Here is an 11,878-nt window from a genome sequence, read left to right as displayed (position 1 = left end):
TTGCTAACTTATCTCGGATGACGTGTCTATTTTTGGTTTTCTTGTGCAAGAGAGGCCAAAGGCGTATATTTATGCGCTGTCGTCATGAAAAAGAAACAGTTGGCAATGTAGTGCCTGTCCTTCTGCTTGTCTCTTCTCTGTAAATCTTCTCTGTTTGCGCTCACGAGCTACCATAGGATGGCATATTCACGCCAGCGGACTATTAAAGATTTACGACGCAAGCTGCAGAGCCATAGAAAAGGCGAAACTACAGTACAACAGGAAGACGTAGAACGCTATTGCAACGTCTTTGGAGCTGCCGACACCAGTTGTGCAGCGTCCAGCTGAAAAAGATTTTTTTTTTTCGAAGCCTTAACAGTGCGTACAGTAATTTGATTTAACTATCTACGTTCATTCGTGCTTTCATTCTTAGGGAATGAAGAAATTAGAGCACAGGGAAATCACTTAGTGTCCCTGCGACCTTAGAAGAACATAGTTTGAAGAAAATGTGACCGGCTGTGCTCAACACATTCTGCTTATTTCTGTCCTATCTTCCGCCTCCCTTCAGCGCAAGGGTAACAGCGACTTCTTATGCTAATTAATCGTGTTAGGTGTTTCATATACTTCAGTACATGCCTCATTTTTGCATCATTAGCCTGCCACGGACGTAGCCATGAAAGCTATTTGGATACTTAATTTTTCTCCCACAAGAGCAAAGGGCATCACGCTCATGAGCGCTGCTATGAGAAAAAATGAAAACAGGGGAGAAATGTGCCGTAACGCTATTCGTCCGGCATCTGATGCACCGGACATATCGCTGTGCTTTGAAAGGAATCAAACGCACACCAGAATATGCATGCACGTCAGACCGATACCGGTCAATCCAATGAAAAGAGGTAGTCATGCGGCCTAGCGCCCGTCTCTCCAGGGGTGCACCGCACTGAGAAAGGTTACCTGGGCCTCAAATTGACGCCGTTTGTTGAAATAAAGTGATTCCGCAGCAAGTAATATGTTTGCATGAATCGAACATCTCTATATCGATTCCAGATCAAATAATGAAACGTCAACTGAAAGTTAGGGTTCGTCCGTGTCTTGCCCCTCGTCCGGTCTTCTTTTGTGCGTTATTATTTATTCTGAAGTAGGAACCGCGAACTTATTCTCCCCTGAAAAGTATCTCTGTGGTTTCCATATCACGGCAGCACAAGCAAACAAGCAACTAGCACTGATCCTCTCTGGTTTAGGACAGAGGGAAAAAGAAATAAAAAGCCGGTTGCTGCTCTCAACTGCATCCGCTCACCTTATCTTGCAGTGAGCGAAAAGAAAGCGCGCACTTTCGCGTGAATTTGGGTGCGAGCAAGAAAGCACTAAAAAATAAACGCTGCATCAGACTTGACAAAATTTACGTTCTTGCCGCCATAAGATGTTCATAGTTGAAATTAGATTTTTGGTGAGACTTCCAACGTATTGTTAGGTGAATCTTAAAAATTTGACAACACCCATGAGTTAGAAAGCAAACTTTCCCTACGAGGAATCCCCTCTAAGCCTTCTAGTCAAAGTCGCCAGCACCTTCAGGAGAAAGAAGGCTTTGAATAATGGACCGAATTCGACTTTGATACCAGCCGAGCTCCGCGCTGCTTTTCTAAGTGTAACGGGGTCTCGTCATGCGTTCGTGCCCTACAATTATTGGGATCTCAAAAGACCAGCCAGCGCCATGGCGGGGCTGCGCTTTCCCCACTCTAGAACATAAATCAATATTAGACGGTCGATGTGTAATTCATGTCTTCGAGACGCGCTTAAGAAACCCTGCAGGGCGAAATCAGAAAAGCCTGCGACCGTGAGGAACCTTGAAGGAAAAACATTTCGGGTCACAGCATTTATAAGCGACCTATAACAGCATCGTTATATCAGTGCCTTTTCTGCGATTGCGCGCGCTTCATGTCTATTCACATCTGTCTCAACTTAAGCCGGCGGCTTTTGACAGACTCGCCCTTTGCAGCCATTGTAGCATCTATGATACATAGCTGTCGTATTAAAATAGACCATCTCGTAGAGAGGAATTACAGCCAGCGTAAGGCACTTTTTGGCCCTCCGCCAGGAAATGTCCAATGAAAGACCCTTTCAGACCAAACTGAAGGGACGTATTTAGCTATAGTCTTGGCCAGCTGCTGCCAGCAAGGATGGTGAACTCTTAATAAATACGGAAACAGCATACGCAAACTCCTTCGCAACGACGTTGAATCAAAGGGTATGGCTAGTCCTGCTGTCTACACTGCCTGTTCTCGACGAATGGCTTTTTCTTGGAACGTGGCAAGTTTCAGAGACAATGATTTTTCAGCTTGCTGGCATAAGCGTGCACTTCAGAGGATAAGAAGAGAACGTAGCTTTCTTTAGAGATCGATATTCTATTCCAACGGGCTTCGAGGGCCGGAGTTGAAAGCCGTGCGCATCGCCCTGTAATGAACTCGCACACCACTAGATTTGCTACCGAATAATGAACAGCGGTACATTCGGGATAACAGGCCAGCGAAACCTCTGGACGAGCTAGGAAGGCACATGTTTTACTCATTTATTCCCAGCTTCGAATTTTCATAAAGGCCTTGTTTTTGACAAGGATGGTACATTCTTGTAAACGTCAGCATTTCGATTATTAAAAGGTTCTGGTAGCTCCTTCACAGAATCTGGAAACTGAGAAGTCAAATCCTGTCGGAAAGAAAACCGCTCAGGAAATCGCAAAGATGAGATCCTTGAAGATCCTTGAAGTTCTCGAAGAACAGAAAAAAAAATCTTGAGGGTAGTCAGGCTGCTTGCATGCACTCGAATTTCTTATATTACGATATCAGAAAACATTTCGCTAAAGCCATTCAAAACATAAGGAAAATACTTTCTCGCTTCTTTATCGAGGCTACCATGCAATCAAGATTGTGAATAGCGTAAAGAATACCCATTTTAATGCTTTAGGTTCACAGCAAGCAAGTGAAAAATATTAGTCACGAAATACTTTATCAAGGCTCGGCAATTCCAGTTCCTTTGATTGCAAAGTTCAATATTGCTAGGGCTTCCCTTCACTACTTATTTGGTGTGTTTTCGTGCATTCTCCCTGCTTGTGCGTCATGCAGTCCTCTTCGCAACTTTTTGCTGCTGCGCCCACTGCAGTGCTCGCAAATACCACGTCAGAGCAAGAAAATTGGAGCATGATTCAAGAAATCCAATACTTTAGTCTGCATTCCTCGTATGTTCTTGAAGCAGCAGACATTTTGGTGGAAGCAATAAAAAAACAAATCCTTACTCTGCTGTCTTTCTCTCACCCATGCGTTTTCTTCTAACTGCCCTAACTCAAGGCTATGCCTGCTGGCATTCTGTCCCCTGAATGCAATAAGCGCTATGCCATTTGCCAGAGAGTAGTTTGCGTCACCTATATTTCGGAGCTCTGTGTACTTACGGTCAGCTTTCGCGGAGTTTAGTTTTTGTTTTGTATACCAAAACTTGCAGGGTTGGTTTAGCAATAGTGGAGAGTTTTAGAACAGCGGGCCCCGAAATGCGTAGCTTTGGGACGTCAAAATAATTATGCGCAGAACGCTAGTCATGCCTTTGTTCTGGTGCTAACGATAGCGGCGCGGACCCAACTTTTCCGAAATATCGTGCACTCCAAGGAACCATGCGCTACGGCACCATGGCGGCGTCCGGCTAAGTGGAGGCCTGCCCCGGTTCATCATTGCCGCTGAAAAGCGTCTTCCATTCACGGCAAAAAAACGAAAGGCGTACGAAGCCTTTGCTGGTCAAAATATGCCCACACTATAGAATGTTAGTGCTAAAGCGCTCGAGATTTTCCCGTTCTTTCCGAATGTATTGAGCTGCTAGGCTTAGCATATTCGCATCATTTTGGTTTCCATGAAGACGTCAGAAAGTGCGGGAGGTTTGAACGTTTCCAGCTAAGTGCTTGCTTAGTAAACATGAAGGAAAGAAGCCAACAGTCGGCGAGGCCAAGGAAAGCATGGTGATTGTACTTTATGTCTTTTTTTTTAATTTTTACTTCGGTAATCACACAAATAAGTAATGTAATCTGTCTAGGGGAAAGATGAACACAAAGTAGAAGCAAAAACAACGTGCCGATTGTGGGGACCGAACCCACGACCTCCGAATATCGCGTCCGGTGCTCTTTCGGATGAGCTACATCGGCCGCTGTCCCACCTGCTACTTTCTTGGGTATTAATATTGTCTGTATACGAACCTTGAGAGTGTTCACCAGCGCCGCCCTCAACCATAGCGGTGGACGTGGAACGTCCTGTGCTACCGCCAGCGTCACGTAGAACGTGATCAAGAGCTAGGGCGAAAGCTGTGCTAGAACCCTCTTACGCTACCTATGGCTTCAAGACAGCCAGAACCGAGACCCCCGTAGGCTACAAGCAGATAAATGAAGGGGAAATGAGGGTACTCGTTATAATACATGAAGGAAAGAAGCCAACAGTCGGCGAGGCCAAGGAAAGCATTGGGGATTGTACTTTATGTCTTTATTTATTTTTACTTCAGTAATCACATAAATTAGTAATGTAATCTGTCTAGGGGAAAGATAAACACAAAGTAGAAGGAAAAACAACGTGCCGATGGTGGGGACCGAACCCACGACCTCCGAATATTGCGTCCGGTGCTCTTCCAACTGAGCTACATCGGCCGCTACTTGTGGCCTACGGGGGTCTCGGTTCTGGAAGTCTTGAAGCCATAGGTAGTGTAAGAGGGTTCTAGCACAGCTTTCGCCCTAGCTCTTGATTACGTTCTACGTGACGCTGGCGGTAACACAGGACGTTCCACGTCCACCGCTATGGTTGAGGGCGGCGCTGGTGAACACTCTCAAGGTTCGTATACAGACAACATTAGTACCCAAGAAAGTAGCAGGTGGGACAGCGGCCGATGTAGCTCAGTTGGAAGAGCACCGGACGCGATATTCGGAGGTCGTGGGTTCGGTCCCTACTATCGGCACGTTGTTTTTCCTTCTATTTTGTGTTTATCTTCCCCTAGACACGTTGTTTTTCCTTCTACTTTGTGTTTATCTTTCCCCTATACAGATTACATTACTAAATTATGTGATTACCGAAGTAAAAATAAAAAAAAAAGACAAAGTACAATCCCCAGTGCTTTCCTTGGCCTCGCCGACTGTTGGCTTCTTTCCTTCATGTATTATAACCAGTACCCTCATTTCCCCTCCATTTATGTGCATAGTAAACAGCAGCACGTATGAAGCATTTCACAATAACAAATACTTTTGCTTAAGGAAATTTTGTTCTTATTTTATATGTATTAAAAGTATTATCTTTGTTTGTCTTAAAGGGCCCCTGGTATGCTACTCGGTGTAAAATTCTAATGCAAGCAATTTACAGAGGTGGTCTTTGTGAGTATTCGAGCCAGATTTGAAATTTTTATGTGGAGCCAATAATTTGAAAATAATTTTTTAAAAGGGCCCCTGTTAACCGCTCGCAGCCGATTTGGGCGACGCACCGCCGCGCGCAAAGCCTTCCCACTGACCTCAGTGGGGCTGCTCGGCTCGCCCGCTCCCTCGACGCTTCCAAGTTAGGCGAGCGGGACGGAGCGTGGTGGACGCCGTCGCGACTTGTTTTCTTCTTTTATTTCTTGCGCGCCAGTGTGGGTTGAGCTGAGGGGGGGGGGGGGGGGGAGGAAGATCAAATTCGATCGTCGTTATATTCGGTAGTAATGAAGTGATCTTGAAAATGTTTGCTTTGCAGACAGGGATTGAAGGGACACCTATTGGTAGTGCGCGTTTTATAATTCTAGCAAATAGCTTTTCACGGGTCCTTTAATGGCACCGGAATCAATGAACGGAAGCCTGCTCCAGCTCCACAGGGAAAGCCTCTGTTTTCTCTGTTTTAAAGCTCGTCGCGCGACTCGTATGTAGCGCAGGGGTATATAGTATTTTCGTGGATCCCCCCAACCTTGGGGCCCCTATTCTAAACCTTTCTAATACCGTGAACTCTACAACGTTGACCATAACACCTTAACGATGTAATGGATAGACATTTTCTCTTTCTATATATTCAGGAGAGGGGTGGGGGGGACCAGAAGAGAGAATACAGATAGGGTGAAAAGCGACGGGGGGCCTAGCGGCTTGGGAGCTTACGGCCAGAGCAGAGTAATGGCGCATCCGAGAGGTGGCTGCCGTGGGAAGAGAAAAGAGGTTGGCTACCGTGGAACGAGGAGGTTGTGATGAGGTCGGACGAACGCACAAAGCTGATGCCGTTTTCCACGGAAGAGCGCAGGATTATATTTATAAACTAAACTATAACCGCTTTGACCTATTCGCACGCTAAGTCGGTAAGCCTATAGCTTCACTATTTTTTTTTTGTCAATATGAAGACCTCATCTCACGGGGTAAAAATAAATGAAATAACTCCATGTGGTATGTCTAGATCTTCGACCTTTGAGGATACTTCTGACAGGGATAGTTTGCAGATGACATGACCGGGCAATGACTAACCGGTTTCTGAGACGTCCCGAGGCCACATGTCACGACCGAATTTCCGCCTTTTTCTCCCAAGGCTGCTATCCGCTATGCACACGTGCGCCTCTTTTTCCTTCCTCCATGTTTAAAACAAACAACCAGCCCAGGTGCGCATGCGTAGTTCTTGGCTTCCGTGATCTGCGCCGCGGGAGCTGATCTCGGGGGCCATGCGCAGTTCACATTCGTGACAGGCGTATGCGACAGATGGCGGTAGCTTTCAAGAACACATATGACTGTTTCGCAGGTGGCTGCGTCTCCCATAGACGTTTTCAACCAGTAGCAGACGAATTTGCAGCCACTACCAGAGGACGCCACATTTTGTGAAAAAGGCGGAGGGTGCGATGGGAACCCAGCCTTCGAGGGTCCTTGGATCACTTGTTTGACACGCTGCGTGTCTAACAAGCCTCTAGGCCACGTAGATAAAGGCGAACGGCTAGGTTAAAGCGGGGCTTTAAATATGTGTCGCTCCTGGCAACTAGGGCAACATAATTCACCGTCTCACCAACGAACGTGCCGCTGGTAGGCGATAGTTGGCAGGCGACATCACCGGACGCTGATTTGCGGCTGTTTCTATGACGTAATCTGATTTAAACGTCTTTGTCTTTATGTTTGTTTACGTTAACGTGAGTATGGTGTTGGCTGTGACGTATGTGTGATGTGATTTAACTATATAATCTCGCGTGATATGAGCCCTGTAAATTCAGCATGCTTCGAAAACAATAGCGAGCATGGCCCTTCGCGAAAGTTGTCCAAGATTGAGATACGCCGCACCGAGCGGCGTAAACGATAGCGGGCGAGAAGACACGACAACGTCATCTACATCTACCGCCAAACTAAGCTTTTCGCACGATATAGTAAGTTTAGCCTTCTTAAAGCTTTGACATTTTTTTTTTTTTTTGCTCATTGTTTCCAAGACTGGCAAACTCCTAGAATAGCTACCAAAAATACGTCTGGGGCAGCAATGTCCAGAGTTTCCTGTTTTGAGCAAAGAGTCTGACTCGATCCTGAGTCCTATAAGCAGCATTTCAGGAACTTGAGGGGCACATGGGACACTTGTATGAGGTATTATCGAGAAGACAAAATCTAAATCGCATACATTCAGAACGTTTCACAACATGAATGTTTTGGTTTGTTTTATGAGATATATGAGGTGGTTTATGAGCGACTAAGGCTACGAGAGGCGCCGCAGTGGAGGGGTCCGGAAATTGCGAGCACGTGGTATTCTTTAATGTGCGCCCATGGGCGCCTATGTTTTCTTCTCCATCGAAAAGCGGCCGGCACAGATTCGATCCCGCATCCTTGGAAACAGACGCCCTAACCACTGCACCACCACGGCGGGGCCACGAAATTTTTTAATCGTCAGAAAACAGACATTCAGGGTAGCAGACCATTCCTTCAACTCTTCAGAGCGGCGGTCTATACTGACAATTGATGCGACGGCTTTTCGCAATCTGCTTACAATGACGCCTTTGCTTGCAAGCAAGTTTGCGTGACAGCGAGAAATATTTATTTTTCGAATCATTAAACAATCTTGCCTACAAACTAAAATAATAAGGATTTTGTTTTTGATTTTAAATTGAAAGATTATAAAAAAAGAGATCGGAGGCCATGATAATATTTTTTTGTAACTGTAATTTTTTTGTAACGTGGTTCGACACATCGAACGTGAAAAGAGCGCATTTGAAATCTTGTTTAGCTCACATTCACGCGTTGTCAGTTTATAAAATGGCATCGCTCGCATATTTAACGCTGTAGGAAGAGGCTTTGATTGTGTGCTTAGTGACGTATATACAAACAGTGAAATTGATCTCGCTGACGGCACAGTAAATGTCCCTACTTAAGAAATATGCAGCGAAGGGAAGCAAGCTTGGCCCCTGGAATGAAAGGGCAAAACGTTTATTAAGTCAAATCGAACATTTTTGCATAATTATTACGCCACTCTTTCGGGCACATAATGTTCGCCTTGATGTGCCATGAACCTGCACAGACTACACCACGAAGTAACTTTTGCAGTTCTTAAAGTTCTGCAAACTTTAAAAAGAGAAAGCAACATCGAGTATGTTTTTATTTTTAAGTCCTGGCTTCGGATTCCCGAAAAATGACATGTGGTTGTTGTTTATTCTATATTTAATCGACCCCTTCCATGACTGTATGAAACTTGACAAGTACCAACAGGAAAATATCATCGATTCGCGTCTTGGTGTGAGTGACTGTTGGCTCCATTTGTTTGCATATGATGGATTGTGATTTCGCAGCGTGCGTGTCATTACCTGATGTAATTTCCCCCTCCACCATCGATCTGTTTCGCTTTCACATCATTTTTTTCTTCCCGGGTACAGGGTAGCCCCCTAGACACGGTCTGGCATCGTATTATATAGACATAAGGGTCAATTTTAAGTGAATATCCATCATCGATTTCATCATACGTAACGTCAGCGTGAAGGCAATATCGTAAAAAAGCACCATACGGCCAATCACTGGGTCGCAACGTGGTGAGTGCCCACAATAGTTTTCGCACTCGCAGCACGTACCGGTTAACCATAAAATGCGATATGCAGAAAATGGCAAGGTCCTGTCGCCACTGAGCCAAAGGTTCTGTCGCTTTGCACGGACTTTTGAAACCCGCAGCTACATCGCCGAACAAAACTGACAGGTGCGAAATGGCCAAACGGATCCGAAATGAGAAATAATGAAATATTATTATATACACGCCTCCTAAATAGTTAGCCTGCTTGGTCTTCCACTTGGTCTTTCTCCCAGGGAAGGATGAAAACTGCACATTTGTCTGCGCCCTTCCACATGACACTGATCATTATCGCTTGACCCATGCGATCTCTAGTCTTCAAAATTTTCTATCACAAGTAGTCATTTTGTGGAGATTCTGTTCATTTATGCGTTTTTACTTCTAACCTTGTTTGTTTTCCACCAGCTACTGTAACTGTACTCATTATTTCCTAATTTCTGTCGGAATGTATACTTGCAGTCTACTTTGCCAAGTGAATTGTCATGCTCGCTAATGGGTACCGGCCCCTCCATAGAACGTTGGCCTTTGGCCTATTCTTCTTGAGTTAAGCTGTCGAACCAAAATTTATCAGTAAAAAGGTTCTTGAACCGGTTTTCGGCGACGCTCAAGGTGACCATACAGGAGATAAAGAAGCGAATAAGTGCACATCCTGAAGAAAAACCGGCGGCTAGTTCGAACACGTTTAATAAAGTCGATCTATAGAACTGTGACCTAACTGTTGTGCGGTGAGTGTCCGTGTGCCGTATAATGGATGCCTATCTTACGTAACTTTGCGAATTCGTCAGAAAGTGGTGCGTTTTCGTTCAAAGGAAGGATAAATATAGACCTGAGCTATTTCGTAACTGAAGGAAGGGGAGAATTATGAAAACAAACAATGCAACACATTGAATTATTTGAAAAGGAACATGTGCGACTCAACCTATATTTCTGAAATGGACGGACACCTTTTGTTTACTTATTTGGTACCTCAAAGGACCACTAGGGGCGTTACATGAGGGGTGGGCTAACAGATCATTTAATTTGTTCGGTGATGAATGACTTGAAATGTTCATGGTCAGGATGGGCAAGCTTCAGCTGGCAGGTCGTTCCAGCGTCTTGCTCGTTCCAGTGTCTTCCAGTGGATGCTCGAGGTGTATGGACGGCGTTTGGGTGACTGGTGCGAAGTAAAATGCGATGAGCAGGGGTGGTAATGGAATCAATAAAGGGGAATCATAAAACTTCTAAAAAAGCGAAAGTCTGATTTTTTTTTTTTTTTTTTTTTTTTTTTTTACGATGGAATTCAAAGCTGGGAGATTAGCTTTCGCTTTTAGTGATGTTACGCTCATATAATATGAATGGTCAGAATATCCGAATCGAATTGCGCGGTTTTGAACGAACTCAAGTGTTGAAGAAAGTTTTTTTTTTTTTTAGGGTCCCAGATAATGTAAGAGTATTCTAGTTAGGGAATTAAATATGCGGAAAGCAAACGAAACAACTACGCGAACGGCTTTTAATAACCCTGCGCTTAAACTTGCTGCGTGCGTGCTAGAAAATTCGTGTCGGCGAATAATTAACAAAACAGTTCGGCCCGTTTATCGAAAGGTATGCAAGTATTGGCAAGCATTCTATTTGTTTAATTTTGTTGCTATCATATTGCGTCGCGAACGCATATGGCTCATTGCTTCCTTCGTTGTCACAAAAGCTTGTCTGCTCTAGAACAGCAACAAGATTCGGATGGATGTAATTGATATAATATAGGAGCGCCCCTTTGAAACGGGGTGGTAGCAGTTGCTATCATGCTCGTTTTTTCCCTATATCTTAATTATTGTTTTAGATCGGTTAACTATACCATCATTTAATTAATTGAATTTTCATTTGTACATAACCAACATTATGTTACTTTTCTGCTTTTAAGCCACCAATTTTTCAATCTTTTTTTTTGCTAGCTTCTACCGCCGGTTTGTTCACCCGGACACTGGTATCTCTAAACCCCAGAGCTTCAGGTAAAGTGACTGCGCCTGCATCGATTTCCGGATGGATACCATTATATTCGAGTACAATATGATCAATTGTTTCACTAGAGTTACCACATACAGCACATGCGTCATCTTCATTGTTAAATTTATTTTGTAGGTGCGTGTTTAAGGCACCCTGATCTAGCTTCAAAAAGTAGGGCACTGCCTCTTGAGTTATCAAACAAATCTTCCTTCCTGATCTGCATTTTCCACTTTCGGTATAATTCCACACTCTCTTTCTTTTCCATCGAGTTTATCCAATTTTTACCTTCTGTGTTTGTTACCCGTTGCTTAACGCTCTTTATTTCTTCGTCCTTGTGACCAGCATACTTACTCGTTAGTTTCCTAGTTATTTTCCTCCACTGTGAGTCAACGCTTATTAAGCGTAGGTGTTTGAATACTTTAGCTGCTTACCTGTTACTGTCCAATTTCCTCAGGCGTTCCTAATATAATATTTTAGTCTGAGCTTCCTGTACTTCGAAAGATGCTCAGCCCATGCATATCTCCCTGTACCGCCTCATTTGTGGTTTTGCCGTGGGCACCCATTGCTAATCGTCCGACGACTCTGATTTATTTCTAATGTCGACTGTATCTTTGATTTTAGGCACCAAACCGCATTTCCGAAAGTAAGTCCGGGCACCATAATTCCTTTCCAAATACCCCTCAACACCTGATACCTGTTGTATCCCCCCAATGACCTATGTTTCATTATCCCGGCATTTCTTCCCCCTTTTCACTAAGTTATTGTTAATGCTTTTAAATGTTTGCCAATCATTCGTAGAGCGTCCCCTTCGTCTCCTCATATACTTAACTAGTGTTTGCAAATCTTCCTGGCTATCTGCTAACAGCACAATACCGTCTGCATACATTAAA

At 44.3% G+C, this 11,878-nt stretch overlaps 1 non-coding gene across 1 annotated transcript; it reads right to left on the bottom strand.

The window, feature by feature from the left end:
• Positions 1-4,575: 4,575 nt before the first annotated feature.
• TRNAL-CAA (transfer RNA leucine (anticodon CAA)) lies at positions 4,576-4,648 on the bottom strand. Its single transcript has one exon. It is a non-coding gene; the product is annotated as a tRNA-Leu (tRNA).
• Between the last annotated feature and the right edge of the window lie 7,230 nt (positions 4,649-11,878).

This window comes from Amblyomma maculatum, chromosome 1, assembly GCF_055883805.1.
Source record: "Amblyomma maculatum isolate TAMU_Amacu chromosome 1, ASM5588380v1, whole genome shotgun sequence".
Classification (NCBI taxonomy): domain Eukaryota; kingdom Metazoa; phylum Arthropoda; class Arachnida; order Ixodida; family Ixodidae; genus Amblyomma; species Amblyomma maculatum.
Note: the sequence above shows the minus strand (reverse complement) of the source record. Positions and strands in the feature narration are given on the sequence as shown.